The 13265-nt window shown below is 56.2% G+C and overlaps 1 protein-coding gene across 1 annotated transcript in view; it reads left to right on the forward strand.

The window, feature by feature from the left end:
- Positions 1–13265, forward strand: part of cpne7 (copine VII) — a 371941-nt gene that overhangs the window by 204461 nt on the left and 154215 nt on the right. The window lies entirely within an intron of this gene.

The raw sequence follows: 13265 nt of genomic DNA on the forward strand, positions 1-13265 counted from the left end.
AAGGCAAATGCTGTTGAAAACGGTGTCTTAACGTCAAGAAATACCCTGCAAAATGTGTCGTTCAGCAGACTTTAACTCGAGTCCGCTGAATCGCGCCTATGAATTTTAGTCGGGGTGCAGTCGAAGGAATCCAACTGACAGAGAATTACAAATCTCTAGCTCTTTCTGTAGTTGCAACATTACAAGTTTCCTCATTTGATCATTTCAATATATGTGCACAGGCCCCAAAATTCCACAGGTGAGTGAGGGCGTAAAGCTGGCAATCTTTTGCTGGGATGAAGGAAGGGAAATTTAGGGTAGGATTTGAATCTGCAAAGCTGCCGCCTGTAATGATGCATTTTCAGTAACTTCAGTGAACAGAAAGGGATTTACTTTGTGATCTTCAAGAGCTGCAGCATATTTGCAGCTAGCTGTAAAATATCTCTGCCGAGGTGATTCCGCACTCTGAGTCCTGATTGGTCACCAGGCCACTACTCTGCTGTGTTGCCCTGTGGTGTAAGTGATCCCAAGCACTGAATGACTGTATTGTAAGTGGCTAGAGAATTGCAGGATTTTTTCAAGGTAGCTGGGACATTCGGATCTGCTCATTGTGCTGTCCGTACCCCATCTGACAGTGCCCAACATTACATCAACAGAAATAAATCCCACTCCCTGAACATTCAAGTGATTTGCAATGACCAATTTTTTCATGTGTGCACTTGGGTATGATGGGTACGGCCGCCATGTTTTCATCCTCAGATACTTGAATCTTTTGCTTGTTTTCAAAATCAGGGACTAGTGAGAGTCCAGGGGAAACCCCTCCCCGGCCTTGTGCCACCCACCCATTGTTGCATTCTTTCAGTTATTCAGCATCAGAGCCAGAGCTGTGTGAAAGCTAAAGAAATCCTTACATATACAAGGAAACCTCCAGTATGACACTGCCACTGTTTCAAGAATTGTGGTAGCCAAAAATCTACAGAAAATCCTGGAGGTAAAGATTCCAGAGGAGGAAGGAGAGGCAACAGTGAAGCAGGAGACCAAAGACAGGAAGACAATGAACCCACCAGGTGCTCAAACAAACTGCTAAGGAAGCTCATTCGAACTGCCTTCACTGCTCCTATTCTGAGAGGTTTGAAATGCTGGGCTTGTTTCCACTAGAATTTAGAAGAGTAAAGGGTGACTTGATTGACGTAGATAAGATCGCTAAAGGTATTGACAAGGTCGACGTGGCAATAATGTTTCCTCTTGAGGGTGAGTCCAGAGATAGGGGCAGTGTTTTAAAATGAGGGGACTCCCTTATAGGACAGAGCTGAGGAGAATTCTTTTCTCTCAGAGGGTTGTGTGACTTTGGAACACTTTGCCTCAGAAGGCGGTGGAAGTGGGTGACACTGAATATTTTTAAGGCGCAGGTAGATAGATTCTTGTTGGGCAATGGAATCAAAGGGTATTGGGGGTAGATGAAAATGTGGAACTCAATGTAAACAGGTCAGCCAAGATATTATCTAATGGTGGAGAAGGTTCAAGGGGCCGAATGGCCTACTTTATACGTATGTTCGTATATAATACAGCAAATCACAGAGCAATACATTTTTTTAGTAAAAGCAGTCTATTCCTAAAATTAGAACATAGAACATTACAGCGCAGTACAGGCCCTTCGGCCCTCGATGTTGCGCCGACCAATGACCATTTAAATGCCCTTAATGTTGGCGAGTCCACTACTGTTGCAGGCAGGGCATTCCACGCCCTTACTACTCTCTGAGTAAAGAACCTACCTCTGACATCTGTCCTATATCTATCACCCCTCAATTTAAAGCTATGTCCCCTCGTGCTCGACATCACCACCTGAGGAAAAAGGTTCTCACTGTCCACCCTATCTAATCCTCTGATCATCTTGTATGCCTCAATTAAGTCACCTCTTAACCTTCATCTTTCTAAAGAAAATAACCTCAAGTCCCTCAGCCTTCCCTCATAAGATCTTCCCTCCAGACCAGGCAACATCCTGGTAAATCTCCTCTGCACCCTTTCCAATGCTTCCACATCCCTCCTATAATGCGGCGACCAGAACTGCACGCAATACTCCAAATGCGGCCGCACCAGAGTTTTGTACAGCTGCAACATGACCTCATGGCTCTGAAACTCAATCCGTCTACCAATATAAGCTAACACACCATATGCCTTCTTAACAACCCTCTCAACCTGGGTGGCAACTTTCAGGGATCTATGTGCATGGACACCAAGATCTCTCTGCTCACCCACACTACCAAGAATCTTACCATTTGCCCAGTACTCTGTCTTCCTGTTATTCCTTCCAAAATGAATTACCTCACATTTTTCTGCATTAAACTCCATTTGCCACCTCTCAGCCCAGCTCTGCAGCTTATCTATGTCCCTCTGTAACGTGTTACATCCTTCCGCACTGTCCACAACTCCACCGACTTTAGTGTCATCAGCAAATTTACTCACCCATCCTTCTACGCCCTCCTCCAGGTCATTTATAAAAATGACAAACAGCAGTGGCCCTAAAACAGATCCTTGTGGTACACCACTAGTAACTGGACTCCAGGCTGAACATTTCCCATCAACCACCACCCTTTGCCTTCTTCCAGCTAGCGAATTTCTGATCCAAACTGCTAAATCACCCTGAATCCCATGCCTCTGTATTTTCTGCAATAGCCTACCATGGGGAACCTTATCAAACGCTTTATTGAAATCCATATACACCACATCAACTGCTTTACCCTCGTCCATCTGTTTGGTCACCTTCTCAAAGAACTCAATAAGGTTTGCGAGGCACGACCTACCCTTCACAAAACCGTGTTGACTATCTCTAATTAAATTATCCCATTCCAGATGATTGTACATCCTATCTCTTATCAACCTTTCCAAGACTTTGCCCACAACAGAAGTAAGGCTCACTGGTCTATAGTTACCGGGGATGTCTCTACTCCCCTTCTTGAACAAGGGGACAACATTTCCTATCCTCCAGTCTTCTGGCACTATTCCTGTAGACAATGATGACATAAAGATCAAAGCCAAAGGCTCAGCAATCTCCTCCCTAGCTTCCCATAGAATCCTAGGATAAATCCCATCCGGCCCAAGGGACTTATCTATTTTCACACTTTCCAGAATTGCCAACACCTCCTCCTTACGAACCTCAAGCCCTTCTAGTCTAGTAGCCTGTATCTCAGTATTCTCCTCAACAACATTGTCTTTTTCCTGTGTGAATACTGACGAAAAATATTCATTTAGCACCTCTCCTATCTCCTCAGACTCCACGCACAACTTTCCACTACTGTCCTTGACTGGCCCCACTCTTACTCTAGTTATTTTTTTATTCCTGACATATCTATAGAAAGTTTTAGGGTTATCCTTGATCCTACCTGCCAAAGACTTCTCATGTCCCCTCCTGGCTCTTCTTCGCTTTCTCTTTAGGTCCTTCCTAGCTAACTTGTCACTCTCGAGCGCCTTAACTGAACCTTCACGTCTCATCTTTACATAAGCCTCCTTCTTCCTCTTAAGTGATTCAACTACATTAGTAAACCATGGTTCCCTCGCTCGACCACTTCCACCCTGCCTGACTGGGACATATCAAGGACACGCAGTAGCTGTTCCTTGAACCAGCTCCACATTTCAATTGTGCCCATCCCCTGCAATTTCCCTCCCCAACCTAGGCATCCTAAGTCTTGCCTTATCGCATCATAATTGCCTTTCCCCCAGCTATAACTCTTGCCCTGCGGCATATACCTATCCTTTTCCATCGCTAAAATAAACATAATCGAATTGTGGTCACTATCACCAAAGTGCTCACCTACCTCCAAATCTAACACCTGTCCAGGTTCATTTCCCAGTACCAAATCCAATATGGCCTCGCCTCTCGTTGGCCTATCTACATACTGTGTCAGGAAACCCTCCTGCACACATTGGACAAAAAAGGACCCATCTAACGTGCTCGAACTATAGCGTTTCTAGTCAATATTTGGAAAGTTAAAGTCCCCCATAACAACTACCCTGTTACTTTCGCTCCTATCCAGAATCATCTTTGCAATCCTTTCCTCTACATTTCTGGAACTTTTCGGAGGCCTATAGAAAACTCCCAGCAGGGTGACCTCTCCTTTCCTGTTTCTGACCTCAGCCCATACCACCTCAGTAGACGAGACCTCATCGAACGTCCTTTCTGCCACCGTAATACTGTCCTTGACTAACAATGCCACCCCTCCCCCTCTTATACCACCTTCTCTGAGCTTACTGAAATATCTAAACCACGGCACATGTAACAACCATTCCTGTCCCTGCTCTATCCATGTCTCCGAAATGGCCACAATATCGAAGTCCCAGGCACCAACCCATGCTGCAAGTTCACCCACTTTATTCCGGATGCTCCTGGCATTGAAGAAGACACACTTTAAACCACTTTCCTGCCGGCCGGTACACTCCTGCAACTTTGAAACCTTACTCCTGACCTCACTACTCTCAACCTCCTGTATATTGGAGCTACAATTCAGGTTCCCAGACCCCTGCTGAACTAGTTTAAACCCTCCCGAAGAGCATTAGCAAATTTCCCCACCAGGATATTAGTATCCCTCTGGTCCAGGTGCAGACCATCACGTTTGTTGAGGTCCTACCCCAGAATGAGCCCCAATTATCCAGGTATTTGAAACCCTCCCTCCGTGCACATCCCTGTAGCCACATGTTCAACTCCTCTTTCTCCCTATTCCTCGCCTCGCTAGCACGTGGCACGGGTAACAACCCAGAGATAATAACTCTGTTTGTTCTCGATCTAAGTTTCCACCCTAGCTCCTGAATTCCTGCCTTACATCCCTATCCCTTTTCCCACCTATGTCGTTGGTGCCTATGTGGACCACGACTTGGGGCTGCTCCCCCTCCCCCTTAAGGATCCCGACAACACGATCTGAGTCATCGCGGACCCTGGCACCTGGGAGGCAACACACCAACCGCGAGTCTCTCTCGTTCCCACAGAATCTCCTATCTATCCCCCTAACTATAGAGTCACCAATGACTAATGCTCTACTCCTCTCCCCCCTTCCCTTCTGGGCAACAGGGACAGACTCTATACCAGAGACCTGTACTCCATGGCTTACCCCTGGTAATTCCCCCCCCAATAGTATCCAAAGCGGTATACTTGTTACTAAGGGGAACGACCACAGGGGATCCCTGTACTGACTGCTTCCTCCCAGCCCCTCTCACCGTCACCCATCTGTCTTTATTCTTTGGAGTAACTACATCCCTAAAGCTTCTATCTATGACTACCTCTGCCTCCTGAATGATCCGTAGTTCATCCAACTCCAGCTCCAGTTCCCTAACACGGTTTCTGAGGAGCTGGAGATGGGTGCACTTCCCACATATGAAATCAGCAGGGACACTGACGGTTTCCCTCACCTCAAACATTCTGCAAGAGGAATATTGCACTGCCTTCCCTGCCAGCCCCTCTAGATAAAACAAGAAGAAAGAAGAAGAAAAAAAGAAAAGAAGAGCTTACCTTATATTCACTAAACCCCTTAGGTTAGAGGGGGTGAAAGGGTGGGGGACACTACAAGTGTAGTGTCTCGGGTTTAGCAAATGCCCAACTTATATACAGAACCTACCTGATTCCCAAGCTGCTCTCCGGCTCCCTCTCTCTCTCCCGCCCCCGGAAATGAAGGCCGCTGGAACCTGGGGGTAAGTTTAAACACTTACCTGCTTCACAAGTTGCACTCCGGCTCCCTCTCTCTCTCCCGCTCCAGGAAATGAAGGCCGCTGGAACCTGAGGGCAAGTTTAAACACTTACCTGCTTCCCAAGCAGCACTCCGGCTCCCTCTCTCTCTCTCCCGCTCCTGGAAATGAAGGCCGCTGGAACCTGGGGGTAAGTATAAACACTTGCCTGCTTCACAAGCTGCACTCCGGCTCCCTCTCTCTCCCGCTCCTGGAAATGAAGACCGCTGGAACCTGGGGTTAAGTTTAAACACTTACCTGCTTCACAAGCTGCACTCCGGCTCCCTCTCTCTCTCTCTCCCACTCCCGGAAATCAAAATTGCACGTTTTCTGGTGGCATCCAGCAGTGCAGAAGAAATCAATGCCAACATTTGCTATTACTTTAATGATCACAAAGGACGCGATCCAATGGCACGCTGTGCCGGAAAAGCAGCTTGCCGTGGTGAAACTTGGCCGGTAAAAGCCGGGAGACACTGCTCCCGGGATCTACCTGGCGAGATCTAACGCAATGTAAATCCCACTCATTGTGGAGCAGCATCACTTTTGGGCAAATCTGCATATTAGAGCGAGACAGCTAGCCTCACTCTAATGTGCAGATTCTTGAGGCTTTGGGGTTCATCCCCTTCATTTAGAGACCTCCAGTAAGCGCCGTTCAGCACTGGTCATCACGGGGACCAGACAGAAATGGCACTCGTGGGAGTCTTCCAGGGGATCGGAGGCTGCCAGCTGCATGCCCTTTGGGCAGGGTGGTGCCCTGGCAGTGCTCCTGCCAAGGTGCCCAGGTGGCATGGCTATGGTGCCAGGTTGACACTGCCAAGGTGCCATACTGGCATTTTCCTCATGTGTGTGATCAGGCCGTTGGTTCCCTGTGTGGGTATTGGGGAGGATGTGAGGGGCACTTGGGGGGAGGTCGGGGATCACTTTGAGGCCTCAGGGTTAAATGGCATCCTGATCTCTCATTACACGGGAGAGTTCTGGCGAGCGGAGCTCCCTAGTGTATAAAACGGGACTATGTGCAACCTTGGCTGTGCGGTCCCCGTTCAGGCCCCTTTTCCAACACGAGTCGCGTTGAATAGCCATGTGTTAGCCGGTCCGGGTAACACATGGCTAAACATGCTCGGTGTGGGACCTTAGGCGAAATTCTCCGTTATCAGCGGAAACTCCGCCGATCGGCGCAAAAAACGGCGCAAATCCCACTTGCGTCACGTCATAAAAATGGGCCAATAGTCTGCGGCCCGAAATGGGCTAGCAGCGACGTAACGGGATCCGCGCTTGCGCAGTGGTTCACGCCGTGCAGCGTCATACGCGCTGCACGGCGTGACGGCTCCCCCCCACCCGACCGGAACACCCGACCGCAACACCCGACTTGATGGCTGGCCGTCGCTCAGCCCCGAGGTTCGAGTCACGCGATGTGGAGGCGCTCCTGGACGCGGTGGAGCAGAGGAGAGATGCCCTGTATCCCGGGCACGGCCGCAGAGTTGCCCCACGCCACAGCCGGCGTCTGTGGAGGGAGGTGGCAGAGGCTGTCACCGCTGTGGCCCAAACACCACGGACAGGCACCCAGTGCCACAAGAAGGTGAACGACCTCGTCAGAGCAGGCAGGGTGAGCCTCCCCCATATCCCCCATATCCCCCCCTCCCCATATCCCCCATATCCCCCCTCCCCCATATCCCCCATATCCCCCCTCCCCATATCCCCCCTCCCCATATCCCCCCTCCCCATATCCCCCATATCCCCCCTCCCCCATATCCCCCCTCCCCCATAGCCCCCATATCCCCCTCCCCCATATCCCCCCTCCCCCATATCCCCCATATCCCCCCTCACCCATATCCCCCCTCCCCCATATCCCCCATACCCCCCCTCCCCCATATCCCCCCCTCCCCCATATCCCCCCTCCCCCATATCCCCCCCTCCCCATATCCCCCCTCCCCATATCCCCCATAGCCCCCCTCCCCCATATCCCCCATATCCCCCTCCCCCATATCCCCCCTCCCCCATATCCCCCCTCCCCCATATCCCCCCTCCCCCATATCCCCCCTCCCCCATATCCCCCCTCCCCCATATCCCCCCTCCCCCATATCCCCCATATCCCCCCCTCCCCATATCCCCCCTCCCCCATATCCCCCCTCCCCCATATCCCCCCTCCCCCATATCCCCCATATCCCCAAGTGAATCCAGCCCTAACCTTAACCTCTGCAATGCACGCGCAACCGATGGCGTGCATTCATATACCTGCCTAACACTGTTGCCTTTTACCCCTGCCACCACCCCCCCCCCCCCACAGGAGAAGCGCGCACACAACAATAGGGAGCATGTGAGGACTGGAGGAGGGCCCGCTGATGAGAGGCCACTGACCGTACACGAGGAAAGGGCCCTGGAACTGGCTGGCGGACCTGAGGACCGGGAGGTTGCTGATGCAGAGGTCGGGGCCCCACGAGCAAGTGAGCCACCAACAGCCCGTCCCCATATCCCCCCTCCCCTATACCCCCCTCCCCCGTATCACCTGATCACTGCCTGATGTCTAACCATGCATGCTTCATTGCGTATCGCAGGACCAAACGTACAGGCACCCATCCCCGCAGATGCAGACCGCCTGCAGGATGCCCCTCGCACACCACGGGAGACGGAGAGACCCGCACCCTCCAGCATGCGACGCCCGCAGGATGCCCCTCGGAGACCACCAGGAGACGGAGAGACCCGCACCCTCCAGCATGCGATGCCTGCAGGATGCCCCTCGGAGACCACAGGAGACGGAGAGACCCGCACCCTCCAGCATGCGACGCCCGCAGGATGCCCCTCGGAGACCACAGGAGACGGAGAGACCCGCACCCTCCAGCATGCGACGCCCGCAGGATGCCCCTCGGAGACCACGGGAGACGGAGAGACCCGCGCCCTCCAGCATGCGACGCCCGCAGGATGCCCCTCGGAGACCACGGGAGACAGAGAGACCCGGACCCTCCAGCATGCGACGCCCGCAGGATGCCCCTCGCACACCACGGGAGACGGAGAGACCTGGAGCAACAGGGAGACGACACCCCCGTCACGTGCGGGAGCGACCACCCAGCGATGAGGGGGGCAGCCACAGGCCCCCGTCACATCCGAGCCAGGACACCCCTACCCGGGACACCACTACCCAGGACACCCCTACCCGGGACAGCACTACCCGGGACAGCACTACCCGGGACAGCACTACCCAGGACACCCCTACCCGGGAAGACGAAATACCGGACAGTGACTCAGAGTGGATGGGTGGAGACGAACCCCCACCCCAAAGTGCCATGGACTCAGAGTGGGACGAAGAGCACGACACAACGCCACTGCTGTCACCAACACCCTCCACCATCGCAGAGACGCTCACCACGGTTGGGCACTTTAGTGATGAGGCGTCTGGTACACTCACTGGTGCGCACAACACAGCCGTCCCGGTACAGCAGGTGGAGGTAGGAGCATCAGAGGGACCGGGCGGTCGGAGGGCAGCCCAGGCCAAGCGAACATCTGCCGCCCAGATGGATCCCGGGTTCCTGCAGTTACCACACCCACACATACATCCGATGCAACCACCGACACGGAGACGAGCGAATAGGGTGACGGGTGGCTTGCGGCGGCTGCGGTCGCAGGTGGAGGAGTCCACCCGCGTCCAGGAGCTGGGAGTGGTCCCGGTCATGCGTGCCACCCAGGCTGACACCGCACGGGTGGCGTCCGCGGTGGAGGCAATGGGTGCGACGGTGTCAGACATGGGGAACGGTTTGCGAGGCCTGGGGCCTTCCGTGCAGGCGGCGTCTGTGGCCCAGGAAATGGCTGCCCTCTCACAGGAGGCCATGAGCCAGTGCCAGCGCCAGATGGCAGAGGCGCTCAACGCCATAGCCCAGTCTCAGCAGGCCATGGCCCAGTCTCAGCAGGCCATGGCCCAGTCTCAGCAGGCCATAGCCCAGTCTCTGCAGGCCATGGCCCAGTCTCTGCAGGCCATGGCCCAGTCTCTGCAGGCCATGGCCCAGTCTCAGCAGGCCATGGCCCAGTCTCTGCAGGCCATGGCCCAGTCTCAGCAGGCCATCGCTGAGGGCATCGGCGCCAGTGGCCATGTGCGAGCTGGCGTCGCACTGTCGCAGACAGGGTTCGACAACCCCCTGGGCTCCATGGCTGCAAACCTGCAGACCCCTGTCGATACCAGCACGGGCCTCCAGGACTGGCAGCGCCAGATGTCGGGGGCGCGTCGGATGGCCAGTCCGTTCGCATCCCCCACCCATGTAGAGGCCTGGGGGCCATCGGGCACCCCGAGGGAGGAGGAGGTGGTGTGGTCCGTCCCGGCTCCCTCTGTAGGGGAGGTCCCGGTACACCGCGACACCTCGGACTCCCCCCCTTCCGTCCCAGGTGCATCGGGTGGGCAACGGGCAGGACAGGCTGGCAGCTCGCCATCCCAGTCGCCCGGGCCGCAGCCTGGCCCATCTAGGCCAGGACGCCCCAGGAAACGGCCGCCAAAGGGATCCAGTGTCAGAGGGCAGGAATCACAGGAGTCCACCTCCAGTTCTGCTGTACCGTCTGGGGAACCACGTAGACGTAGTCAAAGGGCCCGTAAGGCCAAACAATTAGACACTGAGTAAGTTGGCACGGGTGCAGGGCACAGATGAGTTTTAGAGGCTAGGGCACGTGCATGAACTCCTTTGGTTATTAAAGTCAATGTTACACCTACAGAAGCTGCCTTTGTGCTCTGTCCAAAGTGTGCGGGCGTGTCATGTACGTTGAGCGCAAGTGTGTGTGTGACGGGTGGTCTTACCTCAGCCCCAGGTGAGTCTGCCCCCTTCCCCCTGGGCCGCCATCAACATCCCCCGGGCAGAGGACGGGACCGTGCGCTGCAGTGTCACAGCCGCATGCAGGGATGGTCCGGGTGGATGGTGGTACTGTGGCCATGGGTCAGACATAGTCCAACGATGTAGAGCCAGGAGCTCATCGGAGGCGGGTTGTCATCATCCTCCATGGCCTGCGATAGACACGCGTCCACCCGCAACTGGGTGAGCCCGGCCCGTTGTGCCGCCGGTGGATCGGCAATTGGGGGTGGGGGGGTGGTGTTCATGCGGGTGGGGTGTGTGGGGTTGGGGAGGGGGGTGAGGGTGCTGGGTGGGTGGATGGGTGGGGGGTGTGGGTGGTCGGCTGTTGTCATGGTGTGCGGTCTGTGGCCATACTACCCGATTCCCACGCCCATCTAGTCAGTGAAGCGGGCGTCTATCAGTCTGTCCCGTGCCCGCTGGGCCAGCCGGTAACGGTGGACAGCCACCCGCCTGTGTCTACCCCGTCTGCCCTGACCATTGCCCCCATCCCCCTCATCTGGGGAGGACTGGGCCTCTTCCTGCTGCTCCTCCACTCCGCCCTCCTCTGCCTGCGGCACATCGCCCCTCTGCTGGGCTATGTTGTGCAGGACGCAGCACACCACAATGATGCGGCCGACCCTATCTGACCGATACTGGAGGGCGCCCCAGAGAGGTCCAGGCACCTGAAACGCATCTTCAGCACGCCAAAGCACCTCTCGATCACTCCCCTTGTCGCTAAATGGGCATCATTGTAGCGGTTCTCCACCTCATTGCGTGGCCTCCGTATAGGCGTCATCAGCCACGATCGCAAAGGGTAGCCCCTGTCGCCCAGCAACCAGCCCCTCAGCCGGGGATGGCGTCCCTCGTACATGCCGGGGATGGATGACCGCGACAACACGAATGAGTCGTGTACACTGCCTGGGTGACGGGCGCAGACGTGCAGGATCATCATGCGGTGGTCGCAGACCACCTGTACGTTCATTGAATAGGTCCCCTTCCTATTAGTGAACACGGCCCTGTTCTCTGCAGGTGGCCGCACGGCGACGTGCATCCCATCGATCGCGCCCTGGACCATGGGGAACCCGGCAACGGCAGAGAAGCCCACGGCCCGGGCATCTTGGCTGGCCCGGTCCACGGGGAAGTGGATGTAGCGGTGCGCCATGGCATAAAGGGCATCTGTCACTGCCCGGATGCACCGATGCACCGATGTCTGCGATATGCCGGACAGGTCCCCACTCGGTGCCTGGAATGACCCCGTTGCATAAAAGTTCAGGGCCACCGTAACCTTGACGGACACGGGGAGAGGGTGTCCCCCGCCAGTGCCACGCGGTGACAGGTGTGCCAGCAGGTGGCAGATGTGTGCCACAGTTTCCCGGCTCATCCGGAGTCTCCTCCTGCATTCCCGGTCCGTGAGGTCCTGGTATGTCTGCCGGGGCCGGTACACACGGGGCGCCCTCGGGTGCCTCCGTTGCCGTGGGGCCACGACGTCCTCCTCCCCCTCCTCGTCCTGTCGGTCAGGTGTCCCTCCAGCCTGGGCGGCTGCCGCATGCCCCTCTGCGGCAGCCTGCGCCGCCTCTCTGGCACGCTCCTCCTCCTCCTCCTCCTCCTCATCCAGGGCAACATAGACATGAGCGGCTGCCACCACGGCGGCCAACATCGCTGGATGGTCTGAAAACATGACGGCCTGGTGGGGGGGAGGGGAACGACGACATGTCATCATTGCCCATATCCCCTCCTCCCCCCAGCCAGGTGGCATGGACCGCATGGGTCCAACTGTTGGAGGCTGGCACCTGGCCAGGTGGACCAACTCATTTGCCCTCCCATCACCCACCCCGGCACGGACCCCCTCCCCAACCCCCAACCTCCACCCCAGCACGGACCCCCCCCCAACCTCCACCCTGGCACGGACCCCCTCCCCAACCCCCAACCTCCACCCCAGCACGGACCCCCCCCCAACCTCCACCCTGGCACGGACCCCCTCCCCAACCCCCAACCTCCACCCCAGCACGGACCCCCCCCCAACCTCCACCCCGGCACGGACCCCCTCCCCAACCTCCACCCCAGCACGGACCCCCCCCCAACCTCCACCCCGGCACAGACCCCCCCCAACTCCCAACCTCCACCCCGGCACGGACCCCCCCAACCCCCAACCTCCACCCCGGCACGGACCCCCCCCAACCCCCAACCTCCACCCCAGCACGGACCCCCTCCCGGCACTCCCCCGGAGCCCAGCCTACTCTAACCAACCCCCCCCCCCCCCCCCCCCCCCCCCCGCCGCACACACACACAAGCCGAGACACACCTCTCCTCACGCAATCAGTCTGCTGCCACGCCATTTCCTGCCCAGAGCCAACCCCCCAGGCCGTCACTCACCTCCTCGCTGGTCGGCGTGAGCCTGGAGCACCGGGTCACGCCGATGAAAAGGAGGTTTGATTGACGTCGACGTGAACGGTCATCACGTCGACGGACTTCGGCCCATCCGGAAGGGAGAATATCGGCAGGCCGAAAATCGGCTGCCTTGCGCAGACCCGTGACATTCTCCGCGGCAGCGGCGCCATTAACGCCCCGCCGACTTTTCTCCCTTCGGAGACTACGGCGGGGGCGGGATTCACGGCGGCCAACGGCCATTCTCCGACCCGGCGGGGGGTCGGAGAATGACGCCCCTTGTTCCCTTTTTGGGGCAATCGCGCCCATAGAGTCTATGGTAACAAACGAAAGAATGCACCCATACAGATCTTCCTACTGTAAGTCCACCCATCTGCTATTTTTATCCTC

Source organism: Scyliorhinus torazame, chromosome 10 (genome assembly GCF_047496885.1).
Source record: "Scyliorhinus torazame isolate Kashiwa2021f chromosome 10, sScyTor2.1, whole genome shotgun sequence".
Classification (NCBI taxonomy): Eukaryota; Metazoa; Chordata; class Chondrichthyes; order Carcharhiniformes; family Scyliorhinidae; genus Scyliorhinus; species Scyliorhinus torazame.